The following is a 14,505-nucleotide window of genomic DNA, read 5'->3' as shown; positions in this document are numbered from 1 at the left end:
GCTAGCATCCATGGTGTCTTAGTGTTTGTAGAACATCTATCCAGGATATTCTGGCTTTCAGGGTTTCCATGGAGATGTTGGGTGTAATTCTAATAGGTTTGCCTTTATATCTTACTTGGCCTTTTTCCTACACTGATCTTAATATTCTTTCTTTATTCTGTATGTTTGGGGTTTTGATTATCATGTGGCGAGGGGACTTTTTTTTTTGGTTCAGTCCATTTGGTGTTCGGTAAGCTTCTTGGACTTTCTTTCATAAGCATGTTCTTCTTCAGGTTGGGAAAGTTTTCTTCTATGGTTTTGTTGAATATGTTTTCTGCACACTTCTTTGCCTTCTATACCTATTATTTTTAGGTTTGGTCTTTTCACGGAGTCCTATATTATCTGGATATTTTGTGTTAAGGAATTGTTGGATTTAAGATTTTCTTTGGTCAATGAATTTATTTCTTCTAGTTTATCTTTAGCACCTGAGACTCTTTCTTCCATCTTGTATTCTGTTGGTTATGCTTGCATCTGTAGTTCCTTTTCATTTACACAACTTTCCTATTTCCAGCATTCCCTCAGTTTGTGTTTTCTTTATTGTCTCTATTTCAGTTTTCATGTCTTGAATTGTTTGAATTGTTTCCTTCATCTGTTTGATTATTGTTTTCTTGATTTTCCTTGCTTTTGTTAAGAGAGTTGTTCATTTCTTGCATTTTTAGTTTGTTTTTTTTTTCATTTCTTTAAGGGATGTTCTCATGTCCTCTTTGAGGGTCTCTATCACTTGCATGAAGTTGTTTTTAAGGTCATTCTCTTCTGTTTCATCTTTGTTGGGATGTTCAGGTCTTACTGGTGTAGAGTCCCTATACTCTGATGATGTCATATAAGTCTTTCTATTGTTGCGTGTGCTATTATACTATCGTCTTCCCATCTCTCTCCAATAGGTATATGCGGGATCTCTCCCTCTCCTGGTGGATATGGGTTCAAAGTTCAAAGTTCTCTCCCTCTCTCTCTCCCTCTCTCTCTCTCTCTCTCCCTCTCTCTCTCTCTCTCCATCTCTCCCTCCCCCACTCTCTCTCTCTCTCCAGGAGGGTAGAGGGGCAATGGCAGCCAATGATGCTGGCTGCTTTGTTCTGCCTCCAGGTCCCTCTGTGGGGTTCCAAATTCTCACTAAATAAATGATAAATAACAGTGATTAATTGCTGACAGTGACTCAAGTATTGACCTAAGCCTTCCACATGCACCTTTACTTTCATTTATTCTTAAGTATTCTTAATACTGTTCATGGTCTACTCAATTCCTCGATGATTACACTATTAACCATCTAGAGAGAGTTAATATGGTCATCAGCTCCATGTGTGCAATATCAAAGACAACCAATCTCACACTTGTCTGCCTAGAGAAATCAAGTTCTTGTATCTATGTCAGTTTTGTAGTAAGAAATTTATATAGTAGGGAATCAAATTGTAAGTGCCAATCCACGTGATTCCATTTTGAAGTCCAAGAGCCATTCTTAGGAGCAATTGACTTCATTTAAAACAGAAATGCTTAGCAAAGAAACTTGGACAACTTAGATTGTTCTTGCGATATCCCTTTAACTCAGTTGCCCAGGTATGTTATCTGGGCTCCCAGGGCTGCAGCTGTGGGATGGGAATGGGAGTAGGACAGATTTCTGGAGGGGAACAAACAAAGAGTATCCAGTTTAGTGAAAGAGGTGGACCACCTAGGAAATGCTGCAGCTTTCTAGGTAGTGGGAATGAGTAGGCAACCGCCACCCTCAAATATTTCTCACTGAGAAAAAGCTAACTTTTCTGAATTTCCATGCTAACATAAACACGTTGAGATGCCTCAGCCCTTATTTCAACCCAGTTCCTCCTATGCCAAAATAAGGTGAGGGCTTTATAGGAGACTGTAACTCCAAACTCTCCCTCATAATGCCCCATACTGTCTCTAAATGTATGTTAGATTATATAGCACATGGTCTATACTCATCTGTAAAGTTTCTTGCTTTATACTAAGTAGTAAAAGAAAAGTAATAAATCCATTTCCCAGTAACATGAATAATGCAAGTAAAAGGACTGCTGCTTTGGAAATAGATTTAATAAATGGAGGGAACTCACACTATGGCATTCTACTTTACATCTCAGGATAAAAGTACTTTCTTGCTCTACACTCGAAGAGACTAATGGGACACTACACCCAAGATACACTTCAAGTCATTGCCACTGTTTACTTGTGAGAATTTCAGCTACGTATACACTATGTCCCTGGAATACTGGAATGAGTGGTTTCCAAGGAGAGAGGAACGGTTGCGGGCGTGGAGGGTGCTGTGAAGCGATGTTTTCCAGGTATGACCTGGCCATTGCAGTCTAGACCTCATACTAGCTATGTGTTCCTGCATGAGAGATACCCAATATCCAGCCAAAGATTGGCAGCATTGGTGGAGGAGAGACTCATAAGGATCCATATCTAGCTGAGGGATGCTTGGCTATTGATGGCTGCTGAGAAGGCTGCATCATTTTTCTTTGTGGGTGTGGTGCTAAAGTTGTCCATGTTCTTTCAGGCAGAACTCATTGGACTCACTGGCCTATAAAGAATAACGAAGAAGAGGAGGTGAACATGAAGGTGGTGTGGGCACATTTTAGGTGAATTTGTGAGAGTACAAAGGATGAGTTGAGAGTAGATATGACCAAGATATGTTGTGTATATGTATGAAATTTTCAAGAATAAATGGTGTTTTAATTCTTAAAGTGAAGTGTATTTAATAGGCTGAACTATATGCATTTCTTTGGTGTTATACTCTGGCTATAGTTCTACATGTATGACTGACTGTTTAATTACAACTTAGAAAAATCAGAACATTGTACAGACCAAGTGTCCTAGCTTTCTATGCCTGGTCCCAAATACAGCTGCCTGCCATGAGCAGAAAGTGGCACTCTCTATCTCACTTGACTTGGGAAAGAGAAAGGTGGAGGAGTGAATAAAATGGAGATGCTATATACAAATCTTACTGCTGATCGAGTCACCTAATGCTGTAAGGCAAACCTTGACTTTAATACCCTGTAATGGCTTGGATATGATTCTAATCTGTCTCTCTGGGATTATGCACTGGAGACTTAGTCCTCAATGTGATGGTGTTGGCATGATGAATCTTAAAAAGGTGGGGACTAATGCAATATAATTAGGTCATAGTGAAGGTCTCAAACAGTTCGTTCTCCTGAGAACAGTTTTATAAATCAATGCTAACCCCATGTCATGGTCCTTCCTATGTACAGGAAGTCACTTTTCTATTCCTTCATATTTTGACATGTGTCAGGCTGTAGCATGGGGGCGGGTGATGTCAAGTGCTATGTTCTTTGGACCTAGCCACCAGAATCATAAGACAAATGACCTTTTTTCACTTATAAAGTATCCAGCTTCAGGCATTATAATTCATCTATATAACATGAATTAGAACACACTCTCGGTGTGGCTTGTTCATAGCTTCCTATGTAGCATTGACATGGTTATTCTCATGGGCATACCTCATATGGCACAGGAAATGCTGAGTTGTTGGAATAAGTCCACTACCTTATACCTCTGTATCAATAGATTTAAAGAATGGGAATTCTAAGTAATGGATTTAATTTTTATTCCATTTTTTGAAAAATAAAAATCTGCAGGTAAGACTTCAAGCCTGGGATCTAGAGAAATGGCACATTGGTTAAGAACTCGCACTGCTATTGCAGAGACAACAGTCTGTAACTCTAGTCCCAAGAAATCTGATGCCCTCACCTAGGGCACCCATGTTCACATGCACAAACACACACACATGTATACATAAGTAAGAATAAATAATTTTTAAATGCTTCTGTGATAATAGCCATGTCTTTAACTTATACATAAAATTCAAAGAAAAAATAAAAAACACTTATATTAACTGAAGGCAGAGGAGATAGAATCTAGAGAGCAATGCTTGTAACAGATGACCATGGCCATCTTTCGTGCTCTTTGTTGAAAAGGAGAGATGGACTGGGAAGAAGGAGAGGGAGGGAAGGAAAGAAAGATGGGTAGAAAAGAGGGAGAAAGACAGAGGGATACTGGTTTGGCCAAAGCATTCCTCTGTTGTTCCACTCAGGATAATTAAGAGGGAGGCACGATAACTTGAGGCCAGGAGTTTGAGATCAGTCTGCATAACATAATAAGATCATATCTTAAAAAGCACACAGAAAGTGTTCAAGCATTAAAAAGATAGAATTTACATGTTGTAAGTTATAAGATGGATATTTTTCTAGAAGCTTAAACTTTTTTCTTTTTTTCTTAGTATATTTTTAATTTAAATTAGAAACATGAATGTTTCACATATCAATCCCAGCTCCCTCTCCCACACCTCCTCCCTTGCCCCTCTACTATCCCCCTCACCCCCCACCTAATCCCTATATCATTCCCATAGGAGGGTGAGGCCCTCCTTGGGGGGATCTCCAGAGTCTGTCACTTCATCTGGGGCTGTGCCTAGGCCCTCCTCCATGTGTCCAGGCTCTTAAAGTTCATTCATATGCCATGGTAAACACTGATCTACCCAAGGCCCCAGAGATTGCCGAGGCCTCCTCACTGACACCACATTCAGGGGGGTACTAGCCTCTCAACAATCAGTCTTGGGTCCAAGAGCTCCCCCTTGTGAGGTCCACTGTCTCTGTGGGTTTCACCAGCAGTCTTGAACCCTTGGCTCATCACTCCTCCCTCTCTGTCACTGGGTTCCAGGAGTTCAGTTCAGTATTTAGCTGTAGGTATCTGCCGCTGCTTCCATCAGTTACTGGATGAAGGTTAATTTGCATGTTCACACTCTGCCATTTGGTAAGTTTGGACAAAGGTTTGTCTATCTTGTTGATTTTCTCAAAGAACCAATTCTTTGTTACATTGATTCTTTGTATTGTTTTCGTAGTTTCTACTTTATTGATTTCAGTCCTCAATTTAATTATTTCCTAGCATCTGCTCCACTAGGATGAGTTTGCTTCCTTTTCTTCTAGAGCTTTCAGTTGTGCTGTTAATTCTCTAGTGTAACCGGTCTCCAGTTTCTTCATGTGGGCACCTAGTGCTATGAACTTTCCTCTTATCACTGCTTTCAAAATGTCCCATAAGTTTGGGTATGTTGTGTCTTCAATCTCACTGAATTCTAGGAGGACTTTAATTTTTGTTATTTCTTCTTTGACCCAGGAATGGTGCAATTGCACATTATTCAATTTCCATGAGTTTGCAGGGTTTCTGCAGTTTGTTATTGTTGTTGAATTCTAACTTTAGAGTGTGGTGGTCTGATAAGATTCATGGAGTTATCCCAACTTTTTGTACCTGTTGAGGTTTTCTATGTTGCCAAGTATGTGGTCGATTTTTAAGAAGGTTCCATGTGGTGGTGAGAACAAGGTATATTCTTTTGGGTTTGGATGGAATGTTCTCTAGATGTCTGTTAGACTCAATTGGGTCATAACTTCTATTAGTTCCTTTGTTTCCTTGTTAAGTTTCTATCTAGTAGTCCTGTCTAATGGTGAGAGTGGGGTGTTGAAGTCTCCCATTATAAATGTGTGGGGCTTTATATGTGATTTGAGTTTTAGTAATGTTTCTTTTGTAAATGTGGATGTCTTTGTATTTGGGGCATAGATGTTCAAAACTGAGACTTCGTCTTGGTTGATTTCTCCTGTGATGAGTATGAAATTACCTCCTTCATCTCTTTTGATTGATTTTATTTTAAAGTCTAATTTGCTAGATATTATGATTGCTACCCCCACTTGTTTCTTTTTTTTTTGACAGAGGCAATAATCTTTATTATTTTTTCAACTCCCCTGACAGTGGCTAAAAGGGAGGTTTTTCACGCCTTGCAGTGTTTTTTTTCTTTTTTTTAATTTAAATTAGAAACATGCATGCTTCAAATGTCAATCCCAGCTCCTACCCTTGTCCCTCCACCAGTATCACTCCCATCCCCCTACCCCCAGGCCAATCCCCACATCATTCTCCGTGGAGGGTGAGACCCTTCTTGAGAGAATTTCCAGAATCTGTCATTTCGTCCAGGGCAGGACCTAGGCCCTTCCCCATGTGTTCAGGCTGAGAGAGCACCCCCCCACACACACACACACTTGTTTCTCGGGTCCACTTGATTGGAAAATCTTTTCCCAATCCTTAACTCTGAAATAATGTCTGTCTTTGAAGCTGAGGTGTGTTTCTTATATGCAACAGAAGGATGGATTCTGTCCTCGAGTTCATTCTGTTAGCCTGTGTCTTTTGATGGGCAAGTTAAGACCATTATTATTGAGGGATATTAATGACCTTTGATTGCTTATTCTTGTTTGTTTTGGAATGGTTGGTGGCGGTGGAATTGTATGTGGATTTCACACATTGTTTTTTTTGCCTGTTGGTAAAGTGGGGTTATCTATTGCATATGTTTTTCTGGTTGTAGTTAACTTCCTTGAGTTGGAGTTTTCCTTCTAGAATTTTCTGTAGGGCTGGGTTAGTGGATATGCAATGTTTAAATCTGGTTTTGTCATGAAATACCTTGTTTCATCCATCTGTGGTGATTAAAAGATTTGCAGGTTATAGTAGTCTTGGCTGGCATCCATGGTCTCTTAATGTTGGTAGAATATCTATCCAGGACCTTCTGGCTTTCAGAGCTTCCATGGAGAAGTCAGGTGTAATTCTGATAGGTTTGCCTTTATATGTTACTTGGCCTTTTTCCTTAGCTGCTCTTAATATTCTTTCTTTATTCTGTATGTTTGGGGTCTTGATTATTATGTGTTGAGGGGACTTTTTGTGGTCCACTCTATTTGGTGTTCTGTAAGCTTCTTGCACCTTCGATGTCATGTCCTTCTTTGGTTGGGAAAGTTGACTTCTATAATTTTGTTAAATATGTTTTCTGCCCCTTTGAGCTTGGTTTCTTCCCCTTCTATACCTATTATTCTTTGGTTTGGTCTTTTCATGATGTCCCATATTTCCTGGATATTTTGTGCTAGGGATTTCTTGGACTTAAGATTTTCTTTGGTCAATGAATCTATTTCTCCTAGTGTAACTTCAACACCTGAGATTCTCTCTTCCATTTCTTGTATTATGTTGGTTATGCTTGTATCTGTAGTACCTGTCCATTTGCCCAGCTTTTCTATTTCCAGCATTCCTTCAGACTGTATTTTTTATCTTTTTTATCGTTTCTATTTCAGATTTCAGCCCTTGCACTGAATGAATTGTTTCTTGCAATTTTTGCTTTGTATTTTCCTCCATTTCTTGAATTTTTGGATTGTTTTTTTTTCCATCTCTTTAAGGGATTTTCTCATATCCTCTTTGAGGGCCTCTATCATTTTCATGAAATTGTATTTAGTGCCATTCTCTTCTGCTTCATTTGTGTTGGGATGTTCAGGTCTTGTTGGTGTAGTGTCTCTAGACACTGGCAGTGTCATATTGGTTTTTCTGTTGCTGTGTGTGTTTTTATATTTTCTCCTTCCCATTCCTTGTTCCAGTGGGTACAGAAGGAGCCTCTTCCTCTCCTGGTCAGTATGGGTTCCCTCCAGGTGGTTGTAGGCAAGCTCTGGTAGCTCTCCTCTGCCTGGTCTTGTGGTTGGAGAAATGGACTAAAGTGCTGGGGTGCTTTGTATCCCACCGGGATGGATGGAAGTCTCACTGGTATTCCCCAGGTACAGGAGGGCAGCATAGATACAGGCGCTGGTTAATTTAGTATTGTAGGCAGAGCAGGAGACTGGGATGCTGGGGTGAGTTTGCTCCCGCCGCTGGGATGGGAGCCACAGTGGTGGACCCCAAACACAGGCAGCCAGCCCAGAATTGGGCCCTGGTTTACCTAGTTCCATGGGTGGAGCAGGAGACTAGGATAGTGGGTTACATTGAGTCCAGCTGCTGGAAGGGAAGTCACAGTGGTAGACCCCAAGCACAGGCAGCTGATCAGGAAATGGGCCCTGGTTTACCTCTAAACTTTTGCAATATAAAGCAGAAACTATTTCACGTCTAAATGTAAGATTCCTATGTGCATCCAAATGTACAAATGTTTTAACCCTGTTCCTTTAGGGACATTACAGACTATCTGGTACATCACTGCTTTAAGGGTTGAGATGAAATCAACTGTAATGGTTTGCAATTTCCTGGGGGTTGTTCCTTGGCACAAAGATTTAAGAGCTGCCTCTTTATTTTTCAGTTCTCTCTCTCTCTCTCTCTCTCTCTCTCTCTCTCTCTCTCTCTCTCTCTCTCTCTCTCTCACACACACACACACACACACACACACACACACACCTATAAGCAGCTGACAAAAGTTATGGAGTTTCTCATAAGAAAAAAATGCACATTCCTAAGTATGTCTAAATTTTTGGAAACAATTTTGGAGATTTCCTGAAATACAAATATGTATCCCAGGCTAGAAGTCCCTATTTCTACAAGTTATAAGCTCTGACACAGATACCTAATTCCCATTCATCTTAGTCTGCTCAGGCTACAAAATAGCATGTAGTGGTTTGAATGAAAAGCTCTCCCTATTGGCTGGAACATTTGACCACTTGCTCTGTTGATGGCACTGTTTGGAGAAGTTATGGGAAGATGCAGCCTTTGGTAGAGGAAGTAGATCACTGGGGTGAGCTTTGGGAGTGTAAAGCATTGGCCCATTTCCAGTTCGACCTCTGCTGTGCAGTTGTGGTTGAGAACGTGAGCTATCAACTTCCTGCTCCTGCCACCATGCCTATCACACACTGCCCTGACTACACACCATTACCTCTCTGGAACTGTAAAGCAAAATAAACTCTTACTTCCATGAGTTGTTTTGATTGTGGTGTTTTATCACAGCAGCAAAAAAAAGTAACTAATATATGCGATGAGCCATGTGGCTGATATTAGGAACTAAACTGAGATGAAGTCAAATTGGAGTTAGGCAGGTCTTTATTTCTCATGCTTCTGAAGGGTGTGAAATTCAGACTTAAGGTAGCATCAGGCTAAACGCCTGGTAAGGTCCACACACAAACCAGAAAATGGATCTTTCTTGTTTAAAACCGATGATACCTTAAGTTTGGGTTTTGTATGACAGCATGACCATGGCAACTGTTATAAAGAAAACATTTAATTGGGGTGACTCATTTACAGTTTCAGAGGTTCAGTCTATTATCATCATGGCAGGGAGCATGGCAGCCTACAGGCAGACAAGTGTGGTACATCTTGCAGGCAACAGCAAGTCCACTGACTGTCAACACTGAGGGAACCGAGCAACATATACCTCAAAGCTTGCCTGCACGGTGACACACTTTCTCCATCAAGACCATACCTCCTAATAGTGTCACACCTTTTGGGAGCCATTTTCTTTCAAACCACCACAGGGACCCTCTTTTACAAGAGTACTAACACAATCCATGATTGTCTGGGACCTTGTGACCTAACAGTCTTCTAAAGCTCACCTTTTAACACTATCCCATTAGGGTTGGGTTTCAACATACAAATTTCAGAGTACAAACACACCCAGACCACCTCTTTTAGGAAAGCCTTTTCTGACTATGCCAGTCTATGCTGATTATTCCTTGTTCTGAACTTCTACTACAACCTTAGTAGTCATCAGATTAGTCTTTTATTGATTTTTATTGACTTGAATTTATCGGTGAGGCAAGGATGTATCTTACACATTGTAGAATCTTTCCAAGAACTCAGAAACTGCCTGGTGATATGCTTGCTTGACTGAAGACATAGCATAAATTCTTCCCATTATCCAAGAAGGAACAGGAACTTCATAATTCTACATAAAATGTGATCTCCCAGGAAGAGTAAACAGACAGTTCTGCACTTCATGTAATGTGATCATCCATGTAAGAACAGAAAAAGCAGCAGTCATGCAGACCAAATCCTCAGTGCAGACACAGGCAGAAGCCCTACTTCCCTGCCTCCCTACAGAGAAGACAATCAGACTGAAAAATGATTGATTAGTGAGGAACTAATTAGAGGAGAAACTTCTTTAACATGCCCACTAAGCAAAGAATGTGTTTAATTAGTGTGAGAAGATTTAGCATGCCATTGCAATAGATGTTCTGGTCACTCATTCCAACTAATTGGGTATAGAGTAAATTTTGTTTCCTAAGTGGTGTTAAAGGACACATTTCAAAAGAAAGCACTCTAATTGTGACTTTGACACAGATAAGAAGGCAACCTCACAGTAAAGATTTTCTTTGGAGCTAAGAGTGTAGGTCAGAGATAGTGTACTTGTCCAGCGTATACAAACCCTTGGATTTGATCCCCAACACATCAAAAGAAAAAATATATTATCTCTAGTGCACTAATGAGGTAAGAAAAAGATGTTACAATAATTCAAAGAAGAATCCAAAATAACAAACATATTTATAGATAATGAGCCTTAGAATGGATATAAAGATGGAGCCAAAGACAACTGAGTTTCTTAAGGGGAAGACAGCCCATGAAGTCTCTCAAGCAGACATGAGCCTGCAGGACAGCATTATTAGACTGGTGTCAATCACCCGTATATTTCAGAGTTGTAAAATGGCTCCCATCATCTCAGAATTGACAGGATCATAAATTCCCAACAATTACAAGGGTCATCTTGCCCAAAGTACCAATCATCTTGTCATGGGTGGTTACTTATTCCTGATTTCTTTTCCTAGTTTACTTCTCTGTTGTCGTGATTAAAAAAAAAATAACAGAAGCAACTTAGCAAGGCAAGGGTTTATTACATTTCACAGGTTAGAGCCCATCATCAAGGCAACCAAGACAGGCATTTGGCAGCAAAGGTTGAGGCTGAGCAGGCAAGAAGTCAAACAGTGAATATTCTTCCCTCTTCCATGTTCATCAAATCTGGGCTCCTACCAGAAAGTGCTCCTCACACTGGGTGGCTCTTCCCAGTCAGTCATTGCAATCAGGACAATTCTGAAAACAGTTGTCAACTGGTGAGGATCCCAACTCAGGTGATTCTAATTTGTGACAAGTTAACATTGATACCAACTAGCACGTCTCTTTCTATCAACAGTGGCAGGCCACCATGAATGACAGTAAAACCTGCTGAAGTGCTGACTCTCTTCCCAGGGAGCTTACTAATCATAATATCTCACAATTATCTCATAATAAGCTCTTGAATACTTATAACCTGTTTTATATTATGCCCATATCAAATGATGACAATTAGATCATTTGATGAGTCACCTCTATGAGTATTTTCTTAATTTTTATTTTGTCCCACCTTAGGGAATTTACTATTTTACATTCTTTGTGTTTTGTATTTTACTTACACTATCATGGTAAGTTCTCATGAAACACAGTTACACAAATTAACAAATTTTCTCTTCTGTTTCATTACGTCCTTAAATGTTTTCTATCTAATTAAAATCCCTCAAGATGTGAGTTTAACCTACATCCTTAATGTTGAAATGTCATTTTTTGCAGTTTTCTGTTTTTAAATGTTTATATTCTATTTTGTTCTTGGATACACTTATAATGTTACATCCATTCAGTTTCCATTGTCATTCAATTGCAGTATTTTAAATATAGCTGTTCATAAAGTATTTGAAACTAAAACTACCTATGGGGAAAACCTGAAAGATGCAAAAACCTATAAAGCATGGAAGTTTGAGTGTAACTGGCTCCCATAAGCTCTTAGTGAATGGCACTATTAGATGTGGCTTTGTTGGAGTAAGTATGACCTTGTTGGAGAAAGTGTGTCACTGTGGAGGCAGACTTTGAGGTCTCATATATGATCAAGTCATGCCCAGTATCTCTGTTCATTTCCTGTTACGTTTGGATCAAGATGTAGCCTGCACCATGTTTGCCTGCATGTCATGGTGTCCCACCATGATGATAATGGACTAAACCTCTGAAAATGTAAGTCACTCCAATTAAATAATTTTCTTTCTAAGAGTTGCCATAGTTATGGTGTCTCTTCACAGCAATAGAAACTCTAAGACATACATTTTGATAAGTTTTCTTTGTGATGTTAATTATCATAGATCAGATCTTAGATTTAACTGATTGTCTCTGAGAACCAAAGTCATTTTAAAGACAGGAGGATAGATCCAGATGTTGGTGCATGGAGAGAAGAAAATCTTGTTTTTTTTAATAGGATGATTTCTCCTACCCCAACTCCTAAGTTTTGGTTGTTAGTATTTTGATTTGCTCCCCAGCTTAAGGAGACTTGCCAGAGCTTAACTGACCTTACTATCCAGAAATTCAGCACTCTTGAATAAACAATTGCTTCTTCCTCTCAAAAATCATAGCAGAGTTTTTGCTTCAGCAGTAGATATATTAAAGTTGGAATGATACAAAAAAGACTAGCATGGTGCTTGCTCAAGGATGACGTGCAAATTTGTGAAGCATCCGTATTCCATGTTTTCTAGCTAGATACTCATTTTCATGTCACTCTCATAAATTCTAATCTTTAATTAGAATAGAACATGTTTTCTAAAAATTTATTTTTCATTTTACACACCAACCTCAGTTTCCCCTCCCTCCCCTTTTCCTGCCCCCCTTCATCTCCCCTTCCTACCCGCATCCACTCTTCAGCAGGAGTAAGGCCTCCCTTTAGGAGTCAACAAAGTCTGGTATACCAAGTTGAGGCAGTCCCAAGTCCCTTCCCCTCTGTCAAGGTGGAGCAAGGTATCCCACCATAGGGAATGGGTTCCAAAAAGACAGTTCATGTACCTGGGATAGGTCCTGGTCCCATTGCCAGTCCCCTCCCCAAAATATCAAGCCACATAACTGTCACCCACGTTCAGAAGGCCTACTTCAGTCCCGAGCAGGTTCCCCACCTCAGTCTATAGCCTGTGAGCTCCCACTGGCTTGGGCCAGCTGTCTCTGGTTTTCCCCATCATGCTCCTGACACCACATTGCTCATATGATCCTTCCTCCCTCTCTTCAGCCGAACTCCAGGAGCTCAGCCCAGTGCTTGGCTGTGGGTCACTGCATCTGCTTCCATCAGTTACTAGATATAGGGTCTATGATGACAATTAGGGTACTCACTAGTGATCAAAGGAGAAGGTCCATTCAGACACCCTTATCCTTATACCTATCAGAATGGCTAAGATCAAAAACACTGATGACAGCTTATGCTGTGGAGTAAGGGGGAAACTCCACTTTTGCTGGTGGGAGTGCAAACTTAAACCCCCACTTTGGGAAATCAATATGGCAGTTTCTCAGAAAATTAGGACTCAATCTCCTTCAAGACCCAGCAACACCACTCCTGGGCATATACCCAAAGGACACACAATCATACCACAAGGACATTTGCTCAGCTATGTTCATAGCAGTATTATTTGTAGTAGCCAGAATCTGGGAACAATTTAGATGCCTATCAACCAAAGAATGGATAAAGAAAATGTGGTACATTTACAAAATGTAGTATTACTCAGCAGTAAAAACAATGACAGTGGGGCTGGAGATATGGCTCAGTGGTTAAAAGCTCTGACTGCTCTTCCAGAAGACTTGAATTCAATTCCCAGTATGACCATGGCAACTTACCACTGTCTACAACTACAATCCAAGGAATCTGAAACCCTCACACCAATGCCCATAAAATAAAATTGAAAAAAGTATTAAAAAATGACATCTTGAAATTTGCAGACAAATGGATGGAACTAGAAAAAAATCCTGGATGAGGTCACCCAGTTCCAGAAAGACAAACACTGTATCCACTCATAAGTGGATATTAGATGTCAAGCAAAAGATAATCAGGCTACAATCCACAATTCCAGAGAAGCTAGGTAAAAAAGGGGACCTTAAAAGAGACACACTGTTTTCCTAGGAAGGGAAAATAGTTACCATCTCCTGGGTAAACTGGGAGGGGGTAAAAGGGAGGGCATGGCGGTTGGGAACAGAGTGGGAGAGCAATGAAAGAGATATCATGATAGAGGGAGCCATTATGGGGTTAGGGGGAAATCTGGTGCTACAGAAATTCTCATGAATCCACAAGGATTACCCCAGCTAAAACTTCTAGAATAGAACCTTTTGATTATCATATGAAGATACTGATTGAAAATTTTTCTGAACTAGTTGATGACAAATACAGCTTCTGTGTCTGGGAGTCAGGAACCCAAAAGTTCTGAAAAGCCCCAGGGTCTCATACTTTAAGTCATGGCAGTGGCTGCATCTGGCATATGTAATTAGGGCTGAGTTGTGCCTCTGGCCTTCCCTAATTATAAAGCCTTTGAGAAGACAGTCTAGTGAGTTCCAGATCTAGAAGCCCCCATCTAGAATTCCACTGTTTGGTCTTTACTGCTTCATGTCCCCCTGGCCACCAGTGGGCTTCCCGCTAGCCATTGCATGGAGACGGCAACATTGCCACAGACTAACCCCCCTTTTGAATGGTTGTCATACTTACTGCAGATGCGTTTAGTTGCCAGACCAAGCACAGCATTTGAACTATTGGGTTCAATGAACTGCACCAATTATTGAAGGAGATTAAATACATGAATGGGCCATTACTCTTATGAGTGGCCAGAGTTAGTCATTAAGACTAAGTGATTAAAAACTCAAGAGGCCTGATGTAAAGTTGAGGAACAATCTTAAGACGTTTAATATGCAGTAATATAACCATTATAA

General features: G+C 40.3%; 1 non-coding gene across 1 annotated transcript; it reads left to right on the top strand.

Annotated features, from left to right (window-relative positions):
* Positions 1-12,193: 12,193 nt before the first annotated feature.
* Positions 12,194-12,296, top strand: LOC121140648. Its single transcript, XR_005877565.1, has one exon. It is a non-coding gene; the product is annotated as a U6 spliceosomal RNA (small nuclear RNA).
* Positions 12,297-14,505: the final 2,209 nt, after the last annotated feature.

The sequence above is a fragment of the Mesocricetus auratus genome, unplaced genomic scaffold (genome assembly GCF_017639785.1).
Source record: "Mesocricetus auratus isolate SY011 unplaced genomic scaffold, BCM_Maur_2.0 Super-Scaffold_100004, whole genome shotgun sequence".
Lineage (NCBI taxonomy): Eukaryota > Metazoa > Chordata > Mammalia > Rodentia > Cricetidae > Mesocricetus > Mesocricetus auratus.
The sequence above is the reverse complement of the archived record's forward strand: the minus strand, read 5'-3'. Positions and strand labels throughout refer to the sequence as shown.